General features: G+C 31.7%; 1 long non-coding RNA gene across 1 annotated transcript; it reads left to right on the top strand.

The window, feature by feature from the left end:
* The first annotated feature begins 205 nt into the window (after window positions 1-205).
* LOC134472600 (uncharacterized) lies at window positions 206-5,625 on the top strand. Its single transcript, XR_010042485.1, has 3 exons — window positions 206-491; window positions 588-672; window positions 3,859-5,625. It is a non-coding gene; the product is annotated as an uncharacterized LOC134472600 (long non-coding RNA).
* Window positions 5,626-6,198: the final 573 nt, after the last annotated feature.

Raw genomic sequence — 6,198 nt, forward strand, 5'->3', positions numbered from 1 at the left:
CTACTTCTGATGATCCAGCATAGCCTCAGAGACAGGGAGCACAACAGGCAGCTCAAACACTAAGTGAAACAGTGTCATTACTGCTTAGGACAAGTCTTCCTCAACTGAAATAAACCAGACCTTATATGATGCAATCTGAGGAATTTAAAATACCCCTTCATGAATCATCATCTAATTCCTTGGCCTGAAGGAATTTTGTTATCATCATTGCAGATAGCTTAGTTTTGATTAGGCCTTGGTATACACATGAAAAGTCACATATAATATGTTAAATCTTATAAATACAATCTTTAAAGAATCAGCAAAAATAGGTCACTTCCTGATTGAGAATGAGGCAGAAGCTGCTGCTTAAATTTCCAACAATTCAAGCTACATATTATAGAAGACCATCAACATCAGGCTATGGCAAAATTTCTGTCAGTTGTCAGATAATGAATGTGAACAGATTTTTAAAATTCTGATTCTGTAGAAAAAATAACATGAGGAAAAAAGTGAGTTGAATCTGTTCAAATCAAACTTTAATAAAGTTAAATTTGTACTGGGTACTTAAGTATTGGTTGAAAGTTTTTTTTTTTTTTTAATTCTAGAGTTTGAAATATTTCACTTGAAGCTTGTCTTAACCTGAAGGTTTGTGCTGAAAAGTCTGCTGTGATTCTAACAGACTTTCCTTGGGTAAGTTGTGTCTTTTCTCTAACAGCTTTTAATATTCTATTTTTATGCTGTATGGTGGGATCTTAATTATTATATGTCTGGGTATAGATTATGTTGGTTGTGACTGTTTGGCATTCTATATGCCACACTTATTTGTATATCAGATTTTCCCCCCATATTTGGGAATCTTTCTGATACTTCTGTGAATATTTTATGTATGTTATTTGTGTTGACTCTTGCATCTTCATGGTGTCTCTTAATCTTATATTGTTTTTCTTGGCATCATCTTGAAGCTGCTGGTTGTGATTTCATGTATGCTTTGTTGTTTTTATAAGTTCTACCCTTTTATGATTGCTAGGTGTGATCCTGTCCTCAAGGTCTGAAATTCTATCCTCAGTTTCATTTAAACAATTTTGCCAGCTTTCAATAGAATTTTTTGTTTCTTGGATATTGCTTTGAATTTGTTTCATGGATTGTGCTTTTTTTCTACATTGTTCATTCAAAATTTCAATCAATTTCCCATGTTCCTGTATTTTATTAACATATTTCTTCTCTAGCTGAGCAACTCTTTTACTAAGGTTGTTATTTTTGTCTTTACAGGAGAAATTATTTCTAATTTGATTTCCTCTATGGCCTCATGGATTTTTTTTTTATTTCATTTGCTATCTTTTCACAGATTTCTGGTGTTAACTTTTAAAGTCCACTGTTTTGCTGTCACCTGTTCTTGCTCCTGATGGACTATATGTTTGAGATTACATTTGCTTTTTTGTTTTGTCATTTTCACCTTCTGGGCCAATATCTGGTTATTCAGTCCCAATAGTCACAACTGTCAGCAGTGTTATCCTAGGGTCCTACTGTGTGGGTTTTGTTCATCCAATTGTTGGGTACATAGTGACCAGAACCTGCCAAGGTCCTCTGACTGAATGAGGGGCTACTAAGTCCCAAACCAGCATGGCCAATCCACTGCAGTTCAAGATTCTGGGAGTGAGAGTGAGAGCCAAACATTCACAGCAATGTTTGGTCTAAGGGATGGGGAGAGTAGCCGAGGGCAGCATGCTGAGCCAGTTGGGTGTGGTGGTCCTCTGGGTTGGCACGTAGGAAGAGCATGCCAGGCATAGGCACCATGGTGGTCCAAGCCAAGGTGGGCACAGCAATCCTCCTCCAGGAATAAAATTAAATTTTTTTAATTCCATGCAAATTTCATGTCAACCATTTATAAAGCCAAAAATCATTCTTAGCTTGAGGGTCCTGTAAGAAAAGTTAAACAGACTTACATGAGTCCCCATCTAGAGACGTGATAAACATGTCAAAATCTGTATGTCTAAAATCCAGCTGTTGAATCTACCAGTTTTCTACCTCAATAAGAGAATAAAAATTCTTCTAACAATCTAAAATACAAGCTCATCTCTCAGGAAATCAATAGGTGCTGTTTGTTGTATTGCTTATGTCAAAAACCTTGTAATTTTTCTTAATCTGTCTCAAGTTCTCTCACATTTTAAATCTAATTCGTTCAGCCGGGTCTTTAAAATGCCTCCAGAAACAGTTTGATATGAACTACTCAGAACCTTCCACACTAGCCAAACTCCTGAGTCTCCTGGTCTATCCCTTCTAGTCTTACCAAACTCATTCTATTCTCTACACAACCTATGAAGATTTTCCTAAAGAATAAGTAAGATTTTACTCTACACTTTTAAAGTACTCCTGGTTCTTCACCTTACAGCAAAAGCAAATGTTAAGTCCATAAAGTGACTTACAAGGACTATGTGTCTGGATCACCTTCTTTCTCACTGACCATCATTTCTAGCACTCACACCTCTGCCATAGCCACATTAGCATTGGGCCTGTTACATTTGAAACTCAAGAATACTCTATCCTCAAAGTATTTTATAATTACTGTTCTTTTTATCTGGAGCACTTTTCCCGTGTGGATATGCATGGCTCATTCCTTCATTTCTTCTTCTTCTTCTTTTTTTTTTCTTTTTTTTTTTTTTGTCTCTAGTATGTAGATACTAAAGACTTTTTTTTAAACAGCAATGATGTGTCCCCTCTAATAAGCCATAATTGAAGTAATAAATTAATGATGATGAAGAATGAATGAAAAGACATAGGAGTTATCAAACAGAGTAACAGGAAATGGAGATTATGCCTAACAACTAGTTTAGGACTAATATATTCCTTAAGTCACCATAAAAATACTGGAAGCACTATTATATTATAGCTAAACATACAAGGTTTGTTTTACGTCACATTTCTGTTCAAATATCCACTTCCTTTCCAGATATTTAAGAATTTTTTAGTAGTTTAGGGATTTTAAACTTGAAAAGTTATAATTATACCATGAGGGTACCTATTCCCTGTGAAATAATTGAGAATTTTATATAAACTATTAACTACAATGTTTTCTATTAACTAGAAAAATTTTAAGAATTAAAATTACTAATATTATAGAAAGATCACCTATACTTATAAATATCACCTTCAATAAAATATAAGGAAACACACATAAAGAAAAAATGACAACTCCAAAAGTTGAAAATAGAGAAAATCTATATCAAGCTTAATGTATAATTATTGATTTGTAGGATTCAGTCCAGGCCATGTAATGACCTGTGTTAATATGAAGATATTAACTTCTTGAACACGTGCTAGCTGTCAATATTTCAAGTATGCTTTAAAAGTCTCTCTAGTGGGAGCACAAAAACAAATGCATTTCTAAGTCTTGTATTATTTTTATTTAAATGTATTTTAATTGGTACATAAAAATGTACATACTACTATAGTATCTATTTATCTTTATTTTATTTTAAAGAGGGTGAAAAAGGATAAAATCAATCAAAACAAACCAGCGTAGAAACACAGTATAAGAAATATAGGCCTAAAAACCAAGATATCTTGTGTTTCATTTTATGAACACATTGTATAATGTTTAAATCACGTTTAAACATATCTATCTCTTCAAACATTGATTATTTGTATATGGTGAAAATGTTCAAAATTCTTTTTAGCTTTTCAAAATATACAGTACCACTGAGATATATGTGCATCAGTGTTTACAGTAGAACAGTTTTTCTTTGCTGGTGAATAAATGTAGAAAGATAAAGATACTTGAAGGTTTTATGAAGCTTGCAAAGGCCATTGATAGGAAATGATTGTCACATCTCACCTTGACTCTTTGAGAAATAATTATTGTCACTTAATGGTTGACAGGTTGGAATCAAATTTAACAGTCTGGATGTTTGCAAGAGAGAAGCGGGGAATGACAACTAAGAACGCCTGTCAGCAAAAGTTCACTTAAATCTTGAAAAATGTGGGGATACCTTTCTGGTGCAGTGAAAACATGCCAGACCTCACAAGGTGCCTGCCTTAAAACAACTTTCTTGTGCTGAAAAATGTGCAAAGTTTTAGTAATGTCTTTAATTATTTTTTAAAATCTGATTTCTTATTCTCTTACAAGAATGTAATTGAAACTGCAATTAAAAATATAGTGTGTTTAAATTTTTAAAAATTGTTACACTAAAAGACAGGTTACAATTGCAATTAATTTTCCTCAAACTACACCCTGCTGCTTCAAACACACTTGTTCCATCATTCTTGCCACTGTCTGAGGCGGATCTGGAAGTGCTTTTTTTGTTTGTTGTGCTGCCTTGACTGTCTGTATAGGTACCCAACCCATTCACAATGTTTACCTTTCACATTCATTTTGACTTTGGTGAAGAGCTAAATGTCACAAGAGGGACAATAATAGCAATGCAATAGATATTTACATTCAAATATTTACCGTGTTTTTAATTCACCCCAAGAAAAAAATTCAAGGTAAAGAGGAGCTACAATGTATCATCAAGTTTTCTTTCTTAGGGATTTCCTCCATATTTTCCATGAAATCAGTGTAACAGGTAATGCCTAACTGATTTAGAAAGGAAAATCTGCCTTCCACTTTTTAATTTTATAGCAGATGATACATTTTTCCAAAATTAAAAATTCTTGTAAAGTTCTTGTTACCTTACAAGAATATCTTAAATTAAAATACTGTAATATTTTGACAGTCAAGTATGATAGTCTTCTGTGTAGAATATGTTCTTTCTATTATTGTTTTAAGTCTGCATTGTTATTCGCACACAATTGAAACTGATGTGCTTTAATAATTCTAAGCACTGTTCTTCTACATTCGATTTAAACTTACACATATACTCTCATGTACCTCATAACCATTTTTTACTCAATGACAGACCACATATACAATGATATATAACACATAGACCAGATGTTGAGTAGGCTATAAGATCTCCGTTTGTGCAAATACACTAGATGATAGTCTCATATTGGTGACATCACCTGTTCATGCATTTCTCAGAACATATTTTGTTATTATGCAGTGCGTATATAATTATGATATAATTAAAATTTCTTTGCCATGTTACTTTCTCATAAAAAGACTTTAAATGGAAGAATATAAAGGTTAGAAATTTGCTTTGCTCATTAATGGATGGATGTAATCAACACATTACTTTAGTGATACCCATGGAATTATTACATTCATCTCTTCACCAAACAGCAAATGATCATTTAATGTTATATGGAATCCAATACTTATTTATTTATTTAGAACATCATAAAGTAAGAAGTATTTTGATACTATAAAAATATCATTGCAAAATATCTTCAAAATAAAAATTTTGAAGAAATTAGATAGAAGTTTGGTTGTCTAGATAGAATCAGAATTTTTAAAATTTTAGGTTTACTTGTACAAGCCTTTAATGAATCACAACATATCTAATTCCATGTTCATAATCATATGTTCCACTGAACATATTATGTGGAATATAATACTGATAAGATTATACTGAATGATCATTCTATTTATGACTGAGGATAAAGAATTCAGTTTAAAACTTCATGTCTTCTTTCCTATTTATGTGATGAATATGTGCTTTGAATTAAATAAATCGTACTTCTGCTGGGTAAATGTACCCAATATCTACTGTGAAGTTAACAGTATTTGTTCTTGTTTGCAAAATTTGTGTTTAATATAAAAATCTCACAAAAAAGTGATAATATTAAATATTCATATGTCCTACTGTTTTATCAGGAGCAAAGATAATAATAGTAAGTATATGATATATATAGCATATATCATATAACATATAAAATAACATAAACATACAAACTATATATATAACGTGTAAAATAACATAAAACAACATATAAAATATCAAAAAAGAATTTTTTTAGTGTACAAAATCTGAAATTAAGTACTTAATGTACTGTAAGATTATAAATGACTTAAGTAAACATTTCAAATATCTTAAAATGATCTTCAGGCTGGGGATTTATTTCAGCAGCATAAGCGTCATGAAAGCACACAGTTGTCTGATCCTCAGAACTAAAAAAAAAAAAAATCTTCAAATAATGTGACAATTTTTATAGATATTTATCTGCCAAATAATAGAATACAATTTTATATTTGTGAACACTGATTATTAAGGAACAGTGAACTAAGGTATATTTTTTATAACTAAACATCATGAGTTAACAATATATCATTGCCAT

The sequence above is a fragment of the Cavia porcellus genome, unplaced genomic scaffold, assembly GCF_034190915.1.
Source record: "Cavia porcellus strain 051 isolate PalLab524CR breed Dunkin Hartley unplaced genomic scaffold, mCavPor4.1 scaffold_24, whole genome shotgun sequence".
NCBI classification, from domain to species: domain Eukaryota; kingdom Metazoa; phylum Chordata; class Mammalia; order Rodentia; family Caviidae; genus Cavia; species Cavia porcellus.